We start from the raw sequence: 21,708 nt of genomic DNA on the forward strand, positions 1-21,708 counted from the left end.
TATCGGGGGGTGTTAGCCATGGAAGTTTGAAAATACAGTAACCCAACATCAACATAAGTAGAATTTAAGTTTGCTACAGTACCTAAGGAAGTGGTGGTTTGCTTTCTTATACTAATGCTATCACGAGTTTCTGTTTAAGTTTCGTGTTGTGAAGTTTTCAAGTTTTGGGTGAAGTTCTTATGGACAAAGAGATAAAGAGTGGCAAGACCTCAAGCTTGGGGATGCCCAAGGCACCCCAAGTTGATTCAAGGATTCCAAAAAAGCCTAAGCGTGGGGATGCCCCGGGAAGGGATCCCCTCTTTCGTCTTCAATCCATCGGTAACGTTACTTGGGGCTATATTTTTATTCACCACATGTTATGTGTTTTGCTTGGAGCGTCTTGTATCGTAGGAGTCTTTTATTTTTGTTGTGTCACAATCTTCCTTGCTGCACACCTAGAGAGAGAGACATGCACTGACCGTGATTTTGTCGAGCTTCACTTATATCCTTTGGTTAGACAATTCAGCTCACATGTGCTTCACTTATATCTTTTGAGCTAGTTGATTTTGCTCTATGTGCTTCACTTATATCTTTTAGAGCACGGAAGAGCGTGGTTTCGTAGTTGATCTATGCTATGAAAGTAGTCTCAAAAGGGGTAGTTATCCAAAGGGATATGAAAACTTCCATCTCCATGTGCATTGAATAGTTAGAGAAGTTTGATTCCTCTCAATTAGTTTTGAGATGTGGTTGTGGTAATATTTAAGTTATGTTAGTATGGTGTTTTGGATATAGAAATACTTGTGTTAAAGTTTGTGATTCCCGTAGCATGCACGTATGGTGAACCGCTATGTGATGAAGTTTGAGCATGATTAGCTTATTGATTCTCATCCTTTGTGTAGCGGTCGGGATCACGTGATGGTTTATACCTACCAACCCTTCCCCTAGGAGTATGCGTTGAATGCTTTGTTTCGATTACTACTAAAACTTTTGCAACAAGTATATGAGTTCTTCATGACTAATGTTGAGTCCATGGTTTAGATGCACTTTCACCTTCCACCATCACTATATTCTTTAGTGCCGTGCAACTTTCGCCGGTGCACAAAACACACCATATAGCCTCCCTCAAAACAGCCACCATACGTACCTACTATGACTTTTTCAAAGCCATTCCGAGATATATTGCCATGCAACTACCACCATGACATGTGCCACAACTTCTACATTGCCATTGCATGATCGTAAGATAGCTAGCATGATGTTTCCATTAATGTCTATGCCATGCTAGATCATTGTCACGGTACACTACCGAAGGCATTCCATATAGAGTCATCATTGCTCTAAGTTTTGAGTTGTAAGTGTGATGATCATCATTTGTGGAGCATTGTCCCATGTGAGGAAATAAAAGAGGCCAGCGAAGCCCATTTACAAAAAGAGGCCAAAGATGCCCACAAAAAAAGAGGCCAAAGAGCCCACCAAAAAAATGAGAGAAAAAGAGAGAAGGGACAATGCTACTATCCTTCCGCACTTGTGCTTATTAAGCACCATGATCTTCATGATTGAGAGTCTCTCGTTTTGTCACCACCATGTAGCTAGTGGGAAATTTTCATTATATAACTTGGCTTGTATATTCCAATGATAGGCTTCCTCAAATTTTCCTGAGGTCTTCGTGAGCAAGTAAGTTGGATGCACACCCACTAGTTTTCTTTAAGAGCTTTCACATACTGTTAGCTCTAGTGCATCATTTGTATGGCAATCCCTACTCATTCACATTGATATCTATTGATGAGCATCTCCATAGCTCATTGATATGCCTAGTTAATGTGACCATCTTCTCCTTGTTTGTCTTGCAACCTCCACCACACTCCATTCCACTTATAGTGCTAAAACCATGGCTCACGCTCATGTATTGCGTGAGAGTTGAAAAAGTTTGAGAAAGTAAAGGTGTGAAAACAATTACTTGGCCAATACCGAGGTTGTGCATGATTTAAGTTCGTTGTGCAAGGATGATAGAGCATAGCCAGACTATATGATTTTGTAGGGATAACTTTCTTTTGACCTCATTATTTTGAAGGTTCATGATTGCCTTGCTAGTTTGCTTGAAGTAGTATTGTCTCCACATCAATAGCAAACTATTGTTTTGAATCTAATGGATCTGAACATTCACGTCACATAAGAGGATTTACAAAGGACATCTATGCTAGGTAGCATGAAAGCATCAAAAATTCATTCTTTATCACTTCCCTACTCGAGGACGAGCATGAGTTAAGCTTGGGGATGCTTGATACGTATCAAACGTATCTATAATTTTTGATGGTTTCATCCTGTTATCTTGTCAACTTTGGATGTTTTATATACCTTTTATATCTTTTTTGGGACTAACTTATTAATTCAGTGCCAAGTGCCAGTTCCTGTTTTTTCTGTGTTTTTGACTCTTTTCAGATCTGATTTTGGAACGGAGTCCAAACGGAATAAAATCCCCGAAATATTTTTTTCCAGAACAGAAGAAGATCGGGGGACTTGAGGGCCAAGGCAGGAGAGCCACAAGGGGCCCACAAGCCCTGTAGCCGCCACCAGGGGGGGCGGTGGCTACCAAGCTTGTGCCCCCCTGGAGCTCCCCTGCCCTAGCACTTTCGCCTATATATTCCCTAAAATCCCAGAAAAAATCAGGGCATCCACGAAAAGACTTTTCCGCCGCCGCAAGCTTCCGTTTCCGCGAGATCTCATGTGGAGACCCTTCCCGGTGCCCTGCCGAAGGGGACTTTGGAGTTGGAGGGCTTCTACATCAGCATCATCGCCTCTCCAATGACTCGTGAGTAGTCCACTTCAGACCTACGGGTCCGTAGTTAGTAGCTAGATGGCTTCTTCTCTCTCTTGGATCTTCAATACAAAGTTCTCCGTGATCTTCATGGAGATCTATCCGATGTAATCCTCTTTGGCGGTGTGTTTGTCGAGATCCGATGAATTGTGGATTTGTGATCAGATTATCTATGAATTATATTTGAGTGTTTGCTGATTTCTTATATGCATGATTTGATATCCTTGTAAGTCTCTCCGAGTCTTGGGTTTTGTTTGGCCAACTAGATCTATGATTCTTGCAATGGGATAAGTGCTTGGTTTTGGGTTCATACAGTGTGGTGACCGTTCCCAGTGATAGAAGGGGCAGCAAGGCACGCATCATCTTGTTGCCATCAAGGGTAACAAGATGGGCTTTTATCATAGATATGAGATTGTCCATCTACATCATGTCATCTTGCTTAAGGCGTTACTCTGTTCTTATGAACTTAATACACTAGATGCATGCTAGATAGCGGTCGACGTGTGGAGTAATATAGTAGATGCAGAAAGTATCGGTCTACTTGTTTTGGACGTGATGCCTATAGATATAATCATTGCCTTAGATAACGTCATGACTTTGCGCAATTCTATCAATTGCTCGACAGTAGTTCGTTCACCCACCGTCTACTTACTTTCATGAGAGAAGCCACTAGTGAACACTACGACCCCCGGGTCTATTCACAACTATCGTCTTCACTTCACTTTTACTTTGCTTTGTTTACTTTTTTACTTTCAGTTCTCACTTTGCAAACAATCTATAAGGGATTGACAACCCCTTCATAGCGTTGGGTGCAAGTTCTTTGTGTTTGTGCAGGTACTTGTGACTCGACGCGAGCCTCCCACTGGATCGATACCTTGGTTCTCAAACTGAGGGAAATACTTACCGCCGCTGTGCTACATCACCCTTTCCTCTTCAAGGGAACACCAACGCAAGGCTCCAAGGCCGCGGGGAAATCCTTTGCATATTTATTAAGGAAGTCCCTATAGGCGTAGCCCGTAGCAGCAGGATTCCTGGCGCCGTTGTCAGGGAAGGCCAGTTGTCGCAGTAGCAACATACAAGTTCACTAAAGTTTAATTACAACATAGCATTTGTACTTTCAACTCGACTCAGGGACCGGAGCATGGATGAAGCCGCCGTCTTTCGTGATGGTCATGAATGTGCGGTCGTTGACAGTCTGCATTTGTAGCGTTGTGTCAATATCACAATTGGACGGTGGACAATTTAGGTAGAACTGCCCCGATCTAGCAAGGACATCTTGATAGATGACTTCCGCCAACTCCGACTGGATGCGAAAGAATTCTTGTCTGATGTCCTCGTCCTGGATTGCCGACAAGCATGCAGCCCAATCTTTGAGCTCATTTGGTAGCATACGGTGATGCTGGTCCCGTACGATCGCCCGCATGTGATGGAGGGCGTAGTAGGCATCCTTCTGACTGCCAGGCGGCTGCTTGACGAAGGGGAACGTCGTTACGTGGGTGTACACGTGCTTGCCATACCTAAGAATTGGCCTCCTGCAGGTGCCTCCAGATTTGGCGTAGCCGGGTAGGACATCATCAAGAACTTTCTTGATATTTGTGTAGTCTTTCTTCGACTGACGGACCGAGTCAAAATACGTGGCCATGGAATATTTCGGGCTTAAGAGGATGAGTGTGCAATGTGTGTCACTAGACAAAGCACGGAATGTTAAAAAAAAGAATGATCGAAATCTAAGAAATCATATGTTACGGGGCGATGAGGGAATGACATACTCAGAAAAGTAAGGCACAAGGAAGTTATCCTTATCTGCGTTCGCGAGAATGACGCCTCCGAGGTATGAACTCGCGACTTGCCGGTCCCCAGCACCGTCCAAGAGCTTGGCACGCATGTAGAAGGGGTCGACTATTGATTACCCACAAGTATAAGGGATCAATCGTAGTCCTTTCGATAAGTAAGAGTGTCGAACCCAACGAGGAGCAGAAGGATCTGACAAGTGGTTTTCAGCAAGGAAATATGTGCAAGCACTGAAATTGTCGGTAACAAGTGATTGTGCGGTGAGATGATTCGTAGCAAGCAACAAGTAACAAAAGTAGCAATGGTGCAACAAAGTGGCCCAATCCCTTTTGTAGCAAGGGACAAGCCTGGACAAAGTCTTATAGGAGGAAAAACGCTCCCGAGGACACACGGGAATTTCTGTCATGCTAGTTTCATCATGTTCATATGATTCGCGTTCGTTACGTTGATAGTTTGATATGTGGGTGGACCGGCGCTTGGGTCTGCCCTTACTTGGACAGGCATCCCACTTATGATTAACCCCTCTCGCAAGCATCCGCAACTACGAAAGAAGAATTAAGACAAAGTCTAACCATAGCATTAAACTAGTGGATCCAAATCAGCCCCTTATGAAGCACCGCATAAACTAGGGTTTAAGCTTCTGTCACTCTAGCAACCCATCATCTACTTACTACTTCCCAACGCCTTCCTCTAGGCCCAAAGAATGGTGAAGTGTTGTGCAGTCGATGTTCACATAACACCAGTAGAGGAAAAACAACATACAAAATATGAAAATACCGAGCTTATACCAAATTCACATGACTATTATTAACATGACTTATCCCATGTCCTCAGGAACAAAAGTAACTACTCACAAAGCATAATCATAATCATGAACAGAGGGGTAATGAGTAGCATCAAGGATCTGAACATAATCTCTTCCACCAAACAATCCAACTAGCATCAACTACAAAGAGTAATCAACACTACTAGAACCCTACAAGTACCAATCGGAGTCTCGAGACGGAGATTGGTTACAAGTGATGAACTAGGGTTTGGAGATGAGATGGTGCTGATGAAGATGTTGATGGAGATGAGTCCCCTCCGATGAGAGAAGTGTTGGTGATGACGATGGCGACGATTTCCCCCTCCGGGAGGGAAGTTTCCCCGGCAGGATCGTCCTGCTGAAGCTCTAGATTGGTTCTGCTCAAGTTCCGCCTCGTGGCGGCGGCGAAACCACGAAAAAGCTCGTGTGTGATTTTTTTCTGGACGAAACCCTCCATATAGCAAAAGCGGGGGGGGGGGGGGGAGTGGGCCAGTGGGCTGCCCACAAGCCCCCATGGCGCGGCCTGGGGGGGGGTGGCCGCGCCGTGCAGGCTTGTGGGCACCCCCTGGTGCCCCTGTGGCACTTCTTTGGCCCAGTATTTTTGATAAATCGGGAAAAAAAATCCCCATTGCTTTTTACGGCGTTTGGAGTTGCGCATAATAGGTATCTCAACTTTGCTCCACTTTCAGGCCAGAATTCCAGTTGCCGGTATTCTCCCTCTTCATGTAAACTTTGCAAAATAAGAGAGAAAAGGCATAAGAATTGTACCGTGAAGTGAAATAACAGCCAAAGAAGAGATAAATGTCAACATGAAAACATGATGCAAAATGGACGTATCAACTCCCCCAAGCTTAGACCTCGCTTTTCCTCAAGCGAAAGCCGAGCTCAATAAATATGTCCACATGTTTAGGGAGAGAGGTGTCGACAAAACAAGATACGAACATGCATGCATCATGATCAAGATCAGAACAGCAATACCAACATATAATCTCTGATGCTAAAGTGATAATTCCTTCACAAAGTAAATCATGGATCAAGAACCTTACCGAGAAGTAACAACCGATAGCCTTTAGTCATTGAAGCAATTGCAATTTATCACAACATCAGAAAGAGTCAAACAAGAGCTTGTAAAGAAAATCCACATACTCAATCATTCTTTCGTTCTCTACAATTGCTACAACTCACGTGGTACTCATGAGATCAAAGTTTCAGCTGGACACAGAGAAAGACAGGGGCTTACAGTTTTATCTCCCAACTGCTTACCTCAAGGATAATGTCAACAATAATAATTCATGAATGCCTACCTCCAAGTTGACATATGAATATAGATCTTTCCCAAGCATATGATGGTAGCCAAGATAAAGGCGAAATAAGGAATTGGTGAAGATCACCATGACTCTTTCAAGTGCAAAAAGTAAAGGTACAAGATAGACCCTTCGCAGAGGGAAGCAGAGGTTGTCATGCGCTTTTGAGGTTTGGATGCATGTCCTCTTAGTGCGGAGGAACGTCACTTTATATTGCCTCCTGTGATAAAGAACTTTATTATGCAGTCTGTCGCTTTTATGTCTTCCTCATCACAGGTTCGTACAAAGCTTATTTTCCACACACTAATAGATCATACATATTAGAGAGAACTTTTATTGCTTGCACTGATGACAACTTACTTGAGGGATCTTATTCAATCCATAGGTAGATATGGTGGACTCACATGGCAAAACTTGTTTGAAGGTTTATGGATGCAAAAGTAGTATCTCTACTTAGTGCGGAGGTTTTGGCTAATATGAGGTGGAAGCAATCGTCACATACTAAGGGATCTCTAATCATATAACATTGTTCAGAGCCAAGCAAACACAATTCATTATGTTGTCTTCCTTGTCCAACATCTACTTCTTGGCATGCAATAGTTTAGTGAGCATTCACAATCATAGATGGTGTCACAGATGATATATTTATATGTGAACCTATCCTTCTTTATCACTTCCTATTAATTGCAACAATGACCAAGGTCTACATTTGCCTACCCTCAACAAGTTTCAATCCTCATTCTTTTTATATGTGATGCCATCACTTCCCATAAGATCATTACATGATCTTTCATGCTTTTGTTCTATTCTCACTCTTTTGATCATGGCAAGAGGCAAAGCCCTTCAACTAAGACACTCTTTATTATATGGCTCACGAGCAAGAATACATCGGGGTGACACAAAGCAAAACTCAAGACTAAAACACTAAGAATTTTAAACTACTAGAGAAAAAGAAAACTGAAAAGGGAAACTAAAACAAAGGTAAAGGCAAAAGATGTGATGGTGATACGATACCGGGGCAACTACCCCAAGCTTGGCACAAGCCAAGGGGATTGCCCATACCAATGCTCAGTTGTCTTCCTTTGGTGGTGAAGGTGGAGAAGTGGTTGCAACCTTTGATTCCAAGAGGGCCATCAGTTTTCAATTTATACTTTGGAGATCTGTGATATGTTTCTCTAGCAAAACAACATCACGAGTGAGACAAGTATTGCGAGCACGAGTTGTTTCACAAAACCTCAAGAGTTCAACCAAAGATGGAGTTAGTAGGTGGAGGTAGGGTTGGAGGAAATCCACTTCTTCAACTTCTTCCTTGTTGAGCACAGATTGCACTTCGTCCCATGCCTGATCCTTCTCCTTAGCCTTGCCCTTGGTTTCTTTAGGTAGCCTCTCCTTAGCCTCCATGACCTCCATCCTTTTCAGATCAGCATGAACTTCTCCATAGATTTGACGGAGGTTGTTCTCCTCCACAGATTCTTGAGAAGACATCTTGACCTAAATCTGCGGCCGAAAACAGGCTCGAAATGAAAAACAAAGGAAATCTGCGTGATGCAGGGGTCAGACCAAACGGAAGTATATATAATGATTTTTTTCAGACAAGAAGGAGTACCCCGCACGAAAACGGAGTCCGGGAGGCGCACGAGGTGGCCACAAGCCCTCATGGCGCGGCCGGGGGGTGGGCCCGCGCCGTGCAGGCTTGTCGCCTCCTCGTGCACTTTCTGGACTACTTCCAATTTTTGTATTTTTCAAAAATTCCAAAACGGAGAAAATTTCCTATTGGAAAAGTTTTGGACTCTGTTTTCTTACCGAATCACATACCTCTTCGTTTTCGGAGTCTGAAATAGGCTGATAAACATCCCTTAGGTATTCCTCCAAAGTTATGGTATTGATGATATTGCTTTCAACATTTATGGGAATACCTGAGATATAATGCTTGATTCTCTGCCCATTTACCACTCTCGGACAATTACCTTCCGTGTTGTTGATCTTGATAGCACCGGAACGATATACTTCCTCAACAACATAGGGACCTTCCCATTTAGAGAGAAGCTTGCCTGCAAAGTATCTTAAACGAGAGTTATATAGCAAGACATAATCACCTACATTGAACTCATGCTTTTGTATCCTCTTATCATGCCACCTCTTAACCTTCTCTTTGAAAAGCTTGGCATTCTCATATGCTTGAGTTCTCCACTCATCAAGCAAGCTAATGTCAAATAACCTCTTCTCACCGGCAAGTTTGAAATAAAAGTTGAGCTCTTTGATTGCCCAATAAGCTTTATGCTCTAGCTCAAGAGGTAAGTGACATGCTTTCCCATACACCATTTTGTACGGAGACATGCCCATGGGATTCTTATAGGCAGTTCTATAAGCCCACAGTGCATCATCGAGCTTCTTAGACCAATTCTTTCTAGACCTGTTGACAGTCTATTGCAGAATCAATTTAATCTCTCTATTACTTAGCTGTACTTGACCACTGGACCGAGGGTGATAGGGGGACGCAATTCTATGGCTGACATCGTACTTAGCAAGCGTTTTACGGAAAGCACCATGAATGAAGTGTGAACCACCGTCGGTTATTAGATATCTAGGGACTCCAAATCTAGGGAAGATAACTTCTTTCAGCATCTTGATAGAGGTGTTGTGATCAGCACTACTAGTGGGGATAGCTTCTACCCACTTAGTGACGTAATCGACAGCAACTAAGATGTGAGTATACCCATTGGATTTAGGAAAAAGTCCCATATAATCAAAGCCCCAAACATCAAATGGTTCAATGACAAGTGAATAGTTCATAGGCATTTCCTGACGTTTGCTAATATTACCTATTCTTTGACATTCGTCACAAGACAAGACAAACTTACGGGCATCCTTGAAGAGAGTGGGCCAATAGAAACCTGATTGCAAAACCTTGTGTGCAGTTCTATCTCCCGCATGGTGTCCTCCATAGGCCTCGGAGTGACACTTCTGTAGGATCTGTCCCTGTTCATGTTCAGGTACACAACGTCTAATAACACCATCTACTCCTTCCTTATAAAGGTGAGGATCATCCCAGAAGTAATGTCTCAAGTCAAATAAGAATTTCTTCTTTTGCTGGTACGTCAAACTAGGTGGTATGTATTTGGCAACGATATAGTTCGCATAATCAGCATATCACGGTGCACTACGTGAAGCATTGATGACATTCAGTTGATCACCGGGAAAGCTATCATCAATAGGTTGTGGGTCATCAAGAACGTTCTCCAACCTAGACAAGTTATCTGCTACTGGGTTATCAACACCCTTTCCGTCGACAACGTGCAAATGAAATTCTTGTAGCAAGAGAACCCATCTGATAAGTCTAGGTTTAGCGTCCTTCTTCTCCATGAGATACTTAATAGCAGCATGATCAGTGTGAATAATGACTTTGGAATCAACTATGTAAGACCTGAACTTTTCACATGCAAACACGACTGCTAAAAATTCCTTCTCCGTAGTAGCATAGTTTCTCTGGGCACTGTCTAGAGTTTTACTAGCGTAGTGAATAACATTCAACTTCTTATCAACTCTTTGCCCTAGAACAACACCAACAACATAATCACTAGCGTCACACATGATCTCAAAAGGCAAGTTCCAATCAGGTGGTTGAACAATAGGTGCAATTATCAAAGCCCTCTTAAGTATTTTGTAGGCTTCATCACAATCTTCATCAAAGACAAAAGGAACATCCTTTTGCAAGAGATCAGTAAGAGGCCTAGAAATCTTAGAGAAGTCTTTAATGAACCTTCTATAGAAACCAGCATGACCAAGGGAACTTCTTATACCTCTGATATCTGTGGGGTATGGCATTTTCTCGATTGCATCGACCTTAGCCTTATCGACTTCAATACCTCTTTCCGAAATTTTATGTCCTAAGACGATGCCTTCATTAACCATAAAGTGGCACTTCTCCCAATTCAAGACAAGATTGGTGTCGTTACATCTCTGTAAGACTTGATCAAGGTTGCCGAGGCAATCATCAAAGGAAGACCCGCAAACGGAGAAGTCATCCATGAAAACCTCAACAATCTTTTCACAAAAGTAAGAGAATATAGCCATCATACATCTTTGAAAGGTGGCAGGTGCATTACATAAGACAAAAGGCATATATCTGTAGGCAAAGCTACCGAAAGGGCAGGTGAAAGTGGTTTTCTCCTGATCAGATTGTGCAACTGGTATTTGGGAGAAACCAGAATAACCGTCTAGAAAGCAGAAGTGTGTGTGTTTGGAAAGTCTTTCTAGCATTTGGTCGATAAAAGGCAAAGGGTAATGATCTTCACTAGTGGCTTTATTCAACTTCCTAAAATCAATCACCATCCTATAGCCAGTAATAATCCTCCGTCGGATCAATTCATCCTTATCATTAGGGACAACGGTAATGCCTCCCTTCTTAGGGACGCAATGCACCAGACTCACCCAATCGCTATGCGCAACAAGATAGATGATACCTGCTTCCAAGAGCTTTAGTATTTCTTTTCTTACTACTTCTTTCATCTTAGGAATTAATCTCCTTTGATGATCAGCAACTGGTTTGAATTCAGGATCCGTTTTAATCTTGTGCTCGCATAGAGTAGGACTAAGGCCCTTAAGATCATCAAGAGTATATCCAATAACAGCACGGTGCTTCCTCAGAGTTTTTAGTAACTTCTTTTCTTCATGCTCCGAGAGGCTAGCACTAATAATGACAGGATATATCTCCTTTTCATCAAGATAGGCATACTTAAGAGTATCAGGCAACTGTTTAAGCTCGAACACAGGATCACCCTTTGTTGGGGGTGGATCCTCAAGCAGTTCAACAGGCAAGTTATTCTTAAGGATAGGATATTGTTCTAAGACAACTCTATCTATTTCATCCCTTTCATCCATATGCATATCATTTTCTTGCTCAAGCAAGTATTGCTCTAAAGGATCAGTAGGAGGCACGGCAATAGAGGCTAAGGCAATAGTTTCATCCTTACTAGGCAACTCCTTTTCATGAGGTTGTCTACTAAGCATTGAACTCATGTGACACACCTTCAAAGCCAACAGTGACAGTTTGCTTCTCACAATCAATATGAGCATTGATAGTATTGAGAAAAGGTTTACCAAATATGATGGGACAAAAGCTATCTTGTGTGGTAGCAAGAACGAGGAAATCAGCAGGATACTTCGTTTTACCACACAAAACTTCAACATCCCTAACAATTCCCACAGGGCAGATAGTATCTCTATTGGCAAGCTGAATGCTGACATCAATAGGCTCTATCTCAACAGGTGCAATCTCATCTTTGATTTCATCGTGTAAGGATTGAGGTATTGCACTAACACTAGCACCCAAGTCACATAAACCATGATAACAATGATCTCCTATCTTAACAGAAACCACATGCATGCCAACAACAGGCCTATGTTTGTCTCTAGCGTGAGGTTTAGCAATTCTAGCAGCATATTCACAGATGTGAATATTATGTCCCTCAACTTCTTCAGACAGAAGATCTTTGATAATAGAAATGCTAGGTTCAACTCTAATTTTCTCAGGGGGTGTAGGTGTTCTAATGTAGCCTCTACGAATGACTGTTGAAGCTTTAGAATGATCCTTTATCCTAACACGGAAAGGTGGTTTCTCAATGTAAGCACTGGGTACCACAGGATCATTATAGGCAATGACTTTCTCTTCAACTGGAGTGGGTTTAACTACATTGACTTCTAAAGGAGGATGAAACTTAAACCACTTCTCTTTGGGGAGATCAATATGAGCAGCAAAGGATTCACACAATGAAGCTACTATCTCAGAGTCAAGTCCATACTTAGCACTAAAGTGACAAAAAGTATTTGTCTCAACAAAGGATTTAACGCAATCAAACGTGAAATTCATACCTGACTCCTTACCTTCTTCGAGATCCCAATCTTCAGAGTTCGTTTAATTCTCTTCAATAAATTCTATTAGAAGTCAATATCTCTCTTCATAAAAGAACTGGTACAAGAAGTGTCAAGCATGGTGCGATCATCATGAGAAAGCCGAGCATAGAAGTTCTGAATGATATTTTCTCTCGAGAGCTCCTGATTGGGGCATGAGTATAGCATTGATTTAAGCCTCCCCCAAGCTTGAGCGATGCTTTCTCTGTCACGAGGCCAAAAACGATAAATATAATTCCGATCACGATGTACTAAATGCATAGGATAAAACTTTTGATGAAATTCCAATTTCATCCGATTGTAGTCCCATGATCCAGTATCATCACATAGCCTATACCATGTCAACACCTTATCCTTCAAAGATAAAGGAAATACCTTCTTCTTGACCTCATCCTTGGGCACACCTGCAAGCTTAAATAAACCACAAACTTCATCTACATAGATGAGATGCAAGTCTGGATGTGATGTTCCATCTCCTGTAAAAGGATTAGCCAGCAGTTTCTCAAGCATACCCGAAGGAAATTCAAAGAAAATATTTTCAGTAGGTGCAGAAGGTTGAGGAGCAACTATTTGTGCTTCCGTTCGAGGTGAAGATACCCCTCACAAGCCCCTCAAAGGATTAGTATCCATAGTGACAAGTGACAATAAATTTCAGCACACTATATGAATGTTTCCTTAGCAATTTCCACTTACCAAAGGCACTTCACTCCCCGGCAAGGGTGCCAGAAAAGCGTATTGATGACCCACAAGTATAGGGGATTAATTGTAGTCCTTTCGATAAGTAAGAGTGTCGAACCCAATGAGGAGCAGAAGGATCTAGCAAGTGGTTTTCAGCAAGGAAATATCTGCAAGCACTGAAATTGTCGGTAACAAGTGATTGTGTGGTGAGATGATTCATAGCAAGCAACAAGTAACAAAAGTAGCAAGAGTGCAGCAAAGTGGCCCGATCCCTTTTGTAGCAAGGGAAAATCCTGGACAAAGTCTTATAGGAGGAAAAACGCTCCCGAGGACACATGGGAATTTCTGTCATGCTAGTTTCATCATGTTCATATGATCCGCGTTCGTTACTTTGATAGTTTGATATGTGGGTGGACCAGCGCTTGGGTAATGCCCTTACTTGGACAAGCATCCCACTTATGATTAACCCCTCTTGCAAGCATCCACAACTATGAAAGAAGAATTAAGACAAAGTCTAACCATAACATTAAACTAGTGGATCCAAATCAGCCCCTTACGAAGCAACGCATAAACTAGGGTTTAAGCTTCTGTCACTCTAGCAACCCATCATCTACTTACTACTTCCCAATGACTTCCTCTAGGCCCAAATAATGGTGAAGTGTTATGTAGTCGACGTTCACATAACACCACTAGAGGAAAAACTACATACAACATATGAAAATACTGAACAAATACCAAATTCACATGACTATTATTAGCATGACTTATCCCATGTCCTGATGAAAAAAAGTAACTAATCACAAAGCATAATCATAATCATGATAATAGGGGTAATGAGTAGCAACAAGGATCTGAACATAATCTCTTCCACCAAACAATCCAACTAGCATCAACTACAAAGAGTAATCAACACTACTAGCAACCTTACAAGTACCAATCGGAGTCGCGAGATGGAGATTGGTTACAAGTGATGAACTAGGGTTTGGAGATGAGATAGTGCTGATGAAGATGTTGATGGAGATGAGTCCCCTTCGATGAGAGGAGTGTTGGTGATGACGATGCCGACGATTTCCCCCTCCGGGAGGGAAGTTTCCCCGGCAGGATCGTCCTGCCGGAGCTCTAGATTGGTTCTGCTCAAGTTCTGCCTCGTGGCGGCGGCGAAACCACGAAAAAGCTCCTCTATGATTTTTTTCTGGACGAAACCCTCCATATAGAAAAAGAGGGCCAGTGGGCTGCCCACAAGCCCCCATGGCGTGGCCTGGGGGGTGGCCGCGCCGTGCAGGCTTGTGGGCACCCCCTGGTGCCCCTCTAGCACTTCTTCGACCCAGTATTTTTGATTAATTGGGAAAAAAATCCTCGTTGATTTTTACGGCGTTTGGAGTTACGCAGAATAGGTATCTCAACTTTGCTCCACTTTCAGGCCAGAATTCCAGTTGCCGGTATTCTCCCTCTTCATGTAAACCTTGCAAAATAAGAGAGAAAAGGCATAATAATTGTACCGTGAAGTGAAATAACAGCCAAAGAAGCGATAAATATCAACTTGAAAACATGATGCAAAATGGACGTATCAACTATCACGATGTCTGGGGTCTTGTCTCTAATGATCCGCATCTCCATACTAAGCGAAAATAGCCGAATGAAGGTGTAGTGAAGTGGATAAAGGTTAAGCATAGAGAAGATGTCATCAAACCGCAGGACGATCATACGCCCGATGTTGCTATTGACAAAGCCCTTGCCCTCTGGCACCTTGGCCACGAAAACCGGGTATGCCCCATCATTCTCGGAGAGACGCCGCTTCTCCATATAAAGAACTGCGTCATGCAGACTCCGCATAGCACCGGTTGCAGCATTGAGCATATTATTCGGTAGCATCGGCCTACCCGCCACATGCACCCTCCTCTCAATATCCTTAGATATTGGTGGCCCGTCCTGAGCACGGATCGTACTCGGTGCCAGCTGGCTCGCACCCTTGTTAGTTTTTCTTTTCCGTCCCTTCTGCTTTTTCTGTTGTAATGGGACCGAGTTCTGCTCAGAGACCACCTTCTTGAGTGTGTTTGGGCTGATCATATTTCGCACCTCGGCTATTTGAGTCTCGTTGAAGGCAGGAGCTGGAGGCGTCTCCTGAGAACTACCTAATGGGGAACTGTTCACTTTATTCCCTGCGAGGCGTGTGTTTGCGACGTCACCGGGGAACTTGTATCGTTCGTGCAACTTCGTGAAGAGGAGGTTGCGCAAATTCGCTCGGCCTTGATGCCTTAGGTTCTCGGTGTTGATCGAGACGGTGCTCCGAAGAATGCACCCGAGTTGTCCCGCGTACCCACCGACTAATTCTTTGGGCGCCGTTGGATGCCCACTGGAGGACACTTCAGTAAATTCCTCCCTGACGGTGCCGAGCACGTTTGGGTGCCGGTCCTTCTGTTGCTTCTTTGGTTGGCTGCCATCTGTGCATTCGCTTCCATCATCAGTGATGGCATCCCCGGCGGCACCATCAGTGGAGTCATCCCCGACGCCACTAGGGGTTGTGGAGTCTTGATCGGTGTCTTCCGTGGCGTCCTCATAGTGGTGAGGTTCTTCCTCCATCTCCTAGGACAACTCCCAGAATTGCTTGCCCGAACCGCCGGCCTCATCGTTGTTGGCCATGTTCACTCTAAATAGGAAAAAGGCTACTAGAGTTATTGCACGGGGTTGAATCAGGCACCTTCTAGGTGAAGAAAATTGTGCATGACCTTTGCTAATTTTCTTGACCTAGGAGTGCCCAATTCTCAACCGAAATGGAAATTAATCTACGTTTCAGGAGAAAGGGGTAACAAATATGAGTCATTACAACCTTACTGCACAAGCAGGATGCCAAAAAATAGTAAGATGGAAGATTTAAATACTTCAGAAATAAATTTAACATAACCACTACAATCAAAAGGCATAAATCAGTGACCAACATAAAAAAATAATTGTCCAAGTAATAAAATTCATTCTCCAAATATTCCTAGACCCCGTTTTCTTGGTCTACGAGGAAACATACAAGGTGCACAAAGATTTGTTGTATTATGTTCTAGTAGTTGCCTAATTCTGTCTCATAGCAATGTGGTGAATAAAAAGTCGGCCCAAATAACCTCATGTGCTTTGCAATGTGACAACCCCTTTTGGTTGTCTCCTAAAAACTAGATGTCGTAACTATTTCAGTGGTTTTTGATTGACTGAAACCCAGTTCAAAATTCAATATATTCTACATAGTCACCAGTACTTCCACAGCGGCGAGGGGGCGCGCCGGTAGATGGAGATGGACGGCTAGGGTTGTAGGGGGTGACGCGTCGGCGGAAGTAAGAGGTGGCAGGAGGGGAGGACGGTGTGGAGATGGGGAAGAGGGAGGGGTGGGGGTGCTCACCTCCGCATCGGTGATGGCCGCCTGACCCGTTCGGCAGCGACGACGTGTGCAGGGGTGGCCGGGGCCTGGGGGAGTGACGAGGAGGGCGGCGATGGCTGACGAGGAGGGCGGCGGCGGCTGACGAGGAGGCCGGCGGGGGCTGACGAGGAGGGCGGTGGTGGCTGACGAGGAGGGCGGCGGTGGTGGCTGACGAGGGGAGATGGGAGAGAGGGAGGGGTGCGGTTGGAGTGGAGATGCGGGGGAGAGGCGAGTGCGGGGAGGGATAAAACAAGGGAGGGTTAGCAAGGGCGCACCATTTAGGGGTGCGCCATAAGTGGCATATCAGTGGCGCACCTTTTAGTGGTGCGCCATAAGTGGGGAGGGATAGCAATGGCGCACCTTCTCCTGGTGCGCCATTACTAACTTTTTTTTGGATTTATAGTTGCATGTAATAATTTTGGTTATCACTTTTTAGTTGCATGTAATAACCGAAAAGTAATGGAATAGCCCAACGGTTTGGAATTACATGACATGGTGCAAAGATTTAGAATTACATGACATGGTTGAAATCAACTGACGTGAAATACAAGTCATCAAAGATTGAGCTTGCCACTGACACACACACGCGGCCGACACGTCACGATTCGATCTTAATTAGCTATCTTTTCACAATGATCTTCTTGTCCTTCTTTCTCGCGGTTGAATAATTTAGCCCCGGAACCCCTTGAATTGTTCTCTTGAACCGACGTCCTTTAGGTAGGGTGGTCCTTCTTCTTCTTGTGTTGTGTGCTACTTCATCGTCGTCGTCATCTTCCATCTTCGGGTCGCTATACTTGTCGAAGTCTTGCTCATTGGCGACTCCATCCATTCCGATGATGTTCCTTTTGCCTCTCCTCACGACAACACGACTGGGCTTTGACGGGTCGGTAATGAAGAAGCATTGGTCCACTTGGCAAGCCAGTACCCATGTCTCATTTTTTGCGGTGACGTTTGCGCCTGTGGTCTTCGATTTGGCTTCGTGTATAACCATGGTGGTGAAATACCGGTCTTCTTTTAGGACGCTCTTGGCCCATCTGACACGGAACATCGGAACCTTCTCTCCAGCATAGCTCAGCTCCCAGATCTCCTTGATCCTTCCGTAGTATTTGTCCTTGTCGTTACCGGTTTAGGATTCCATCGTTACCCCGGAGTTCTGATAATCGCTCTTCATGTCCTTTTCCTCGGTGTAGAATGTGTACCCGTTGATATCATACGCCTCATAGGTCATCAGGTTGTTCTCGGCGCCCTGTGACAAGGCGAATATGAGTTTTTCTTCCGTGGAAGAATCCTCGTGTAAAGGGTACGACAAAAGCTTGTCCTTGAACCAACACGTGAAATATTACTTGTGCTCTTTGATTATATCTCCGTCCGTCCTCTGTTGGCCTCGGTCATTGTACGTCTTCTCAATAAAGGTTTTATGCTCTACCACCCAAGGATCGACCACGTCTATGTGTTGTAGCACGACTAGGTTTGCTCTTTCAAAGCCGGCGAGTCGACCCTCGAAGTCGACATGCATTTCGCGGCGACCCTCGCGGTGACCCCATCCAACGAGCCTGCCGAGGTGCGTGTTGACGGGCAGACCAACGGGATTCTCGATTCCTAGATAATTCGTGCAGAAGGTGATGCACTCTTCGGTTAGAAAGCCCTGGGCTATGCTTCTATCGTTGCGAACCTATCCTTTGATGACACCATTCATCCTTTCAAACGGCATCATGCTGTGCAGGAACGTCGGCCCGAGTTGGATGATACCCTCCACGATATGGACCAGCAGATGCACCATAACGTCGAAGAATGCGGGCGGGAAGTACAGCTCAAGCTCACATTGTATCACCACGATCTCTTCTTGTAGCCTTCTGAGTTGCCTCACGCCAACCGACTTCCGAGAGATGACGTCGAAAAAGTTGCATAGGCCAAATAGCGTTTCACGGACGTGCACATCCATGATCCCACGGATTGCAACTGGAAGTATCTGCGTCATCAGCACGTGACAGTTGTGAGACTTCATCCTGCTGAACCTCTGCTTCGCTGAGTCTAGGTATCTGCTTATCTTCCCCACGTAATCGTAAGGAAGTTTTACTCCTACGAGGCAGGTGAAAAACTGATTGATCTCCTTCTGACTTAGAGTGAAGCACGCGGGAGGGCAGTCATATTCGATCTTCTTGGCCTTTTTGCCTCTGCGACGACTTTTCGTGTCCTTCACCTCATCATCATCATCATTAGGGCGTTTTGCGTGAAGCTCCTCCCTGATGCCAATTGATTGCAAGTCTACCCTTGCTTTCGGCCCTTCTTTGGTCCTCTCTGGCATGTTGAGCAGGGTACCAAGCACACTCTCCCACACGTTCTTCGTGATATGCATGACATCAAGGCTGTGAGGCACACGGAGGATCTTCCAGTACGACAAGTCCCAGAAAATTGACCTCGTTTTCCATACCTTCAGAAGCGGCTCTGGCGCCTTTCGCTTCCTTCCCGGCGGTGGGCACTCTTCCAATTTTTCAACAGCTCGTTGATACGTCTCCGTCGTATCAACTTTTCCGAAATCTTTTGCCCTTGTTTTGGACTCTAATTTGCATGATTTGAATGGAACTAACCCGGAGTGACGCTGTTTTCAGCAAATTGCCATGGTGTTGTTTTTGTGCAGAAATAAAAGTTCTCGGAACGTCCTGAAAATTTATGGAGATTTTTTCTGGAATAAAAGAAAAATACCTGGCAAAGATCCACCTGAGGTGGTGTGCTAGTGGGCCATAGCCCACATGCCGCGGCCACCCCCTATGGCCATGCCATGCAGGCTTGTGGGGCCCACGTGGCACCACCGCCCCCAATCTCAGCTCTATATCTTCCGTTTCGCCTGGAAAAAATCAGAGAGAAGGTTTCATCGCGTTTTGCGATACGGAGGCGCCGCCACATCCTGTTCTTCATCTGGAGGGCAGATCTGGAGTCCGTTTCGGGCTCCGGAGAGGGGAAATCGTCGCTATCATCATCATCATGAACCTTTCTCCATCGACAATTCCATGATGCTCTTCATCGTTCGTGAGTAATCTCATCGTAGGCTTGCTGGACGGTGATGAGTTGGATGAGATCTATCATGTAATCGAGTTAGTTCTTGACGGGGATTGATCCCTAGTATCCACTATGTTCTAGATTGATGTTGCTACTACTTGGCTATGCTTAATGCTTGTCACTAGGGCCCGAGTGCCATGATTTCAGATCTGAACCTATTATGTTGTCGCCAATATATGTGTGTTTTAGATCCTATCTTGCAAGTTGTAGTCACCTACTATGTGTTATGACCCGGGAACCCCGGACTGACCATAGCCGGAACCACTCTCGGAGATGACCATAGTATGAGGAGTTCATGTATTCACCGCGTGTTAATGCTTTGGTCCGGTTCTTTATTAAAAGGGGAACCTTAATATCCCGTAGTTTCGATTAGAACCCCGCTGCCACGGGAGGGATGGACAATACATGTCATGGAAGTTCTTTTCCCTAAGCACGTATGACTACACACGGAATACATGCCTACATTAGATCGATGAACGGGAGCTAGTTACATATATCTCCATGTTATAGCTGTTACATGATGAAGCACATCCGTCACACTCATCCATCACCGATCCACTGCCTACGAGTCTTTTACCACTGGTTCTCGTTACGTTACTTTGCCTAGGCTTGTCCCTTGCTACAAAAGGGATTGGGCCACTTTGCTGCTGGTGTCACTACTGTTGTTACTTGTTACTTTGCTGCTTTTGTCACTACTGCTGTTACTTGTTACTCCGCTATTACTTGTTGCAAGACTTTGTTGGTGCTAACATCCCGTCAACAAGGCTTTTTCTGGCACGTTAACGAGGATTGTCAAAGCTTTTTCTGGCACCGTTGCTATGTACAACCTTGCTACTGATACTTTGCTTGCACACACTAATCTTTCAGGTATGTTGAATAGAGAACTCAGCTGCTAATAATTGAGAATATTCTTTAGCTTCCCCTTGTGAGCGAATCAATAAATTTGGGTTGAATACTCTACCCCCGAAAACTACTGCGGTCCCATACGCTTGTGGGACATCAAGGCTTTTTCTGGCGCCGTTGCCGGGGATTGTCAAAGCATTTTCTGGCGCCGTTGCCGGGGAAGCACATCTATATTCTCTGAGTCACTTGGGATTGACGCCTGCTGATCACTATGAGGAATCTGAAAGATCCAAGAACTAAAATCCTACCTTCCACTACGAGGAGAGGTAAGGAACTGCCATCTAGCTCTGCACTTGATTCACCTTCAGTTTTGAGTAAGTTTGCGACTTCGCCTCCTGCTAGAAATCTTGATATGTCACCTGTGCTTGATGATGCTACTTCTGCTGCCCATGATGCTTATGATGCTATGCTTGATGATGCTATGCTTGATACTATGCTTGATGATGCTATGCTTGATACTATGCTTGATGATGCTATGCTTGATACTATGCCTGATACTGCTTTTCCACTAGGTGCCCTTAATGCACAAATTGCTAGAGTTGCTGCTAGCTGTGATGATGCTTCTGAAACTGTTGATACTATTGAAGTAGAACCTGCTACTATGCCTGAATTTCCTGTTATGCCTGATACGCGCTATGTTATGGAAGGAGAGATAGCTGAGGACTTTCTTGCGTGTAAGGATAGCTATGATGTTGAGAAACTTCTACGCAAGTGGAAAGAAAAATCTCTGAACGCTAGGATGAAATACAACCCGAAGTTTCCCACTTCGCCTATCTTTGTGACCGATAAGGATTATGAATTCTCTGTCGACCCTGAGTTAATCACTCTTGTCGAATCTGATCCTTTTCACAGTTATGAGTCTGAAACGGTTGTAGCCCATCTTACCAAACTTCACGATATAGCCACCCTATTCACTAGTGAGGAAAAGATCCACCACTACTATATCCTCAAGCTGTTTCTTTTCTCGCTAAAGGATGATGCTAAGACCTGGTTCACTTCTCTTGCTCCTGGATGTGTGCGTAGCCCCCAGGATATGGTCTACTACTTCTCTGTGAAATATTTCCCT

The sequence above is a fragment of the Hordeum vulgare genome, chromosome 3H (genome assembly GCF_904849725.1).
Source record: "Hordeum vulgare subsp. vulgare chromosome 3H, MorexV3_pseudomolecules_assembly, whole genome shotgun sequence".
Classification (NCBI taxonomy): domain Eukaryota; kingdom Viridiplantae; phylum Streptophyta; class Magnoliopsida; order Poales; family Poaceae; genus Hordeum; species Hordeum vulgare.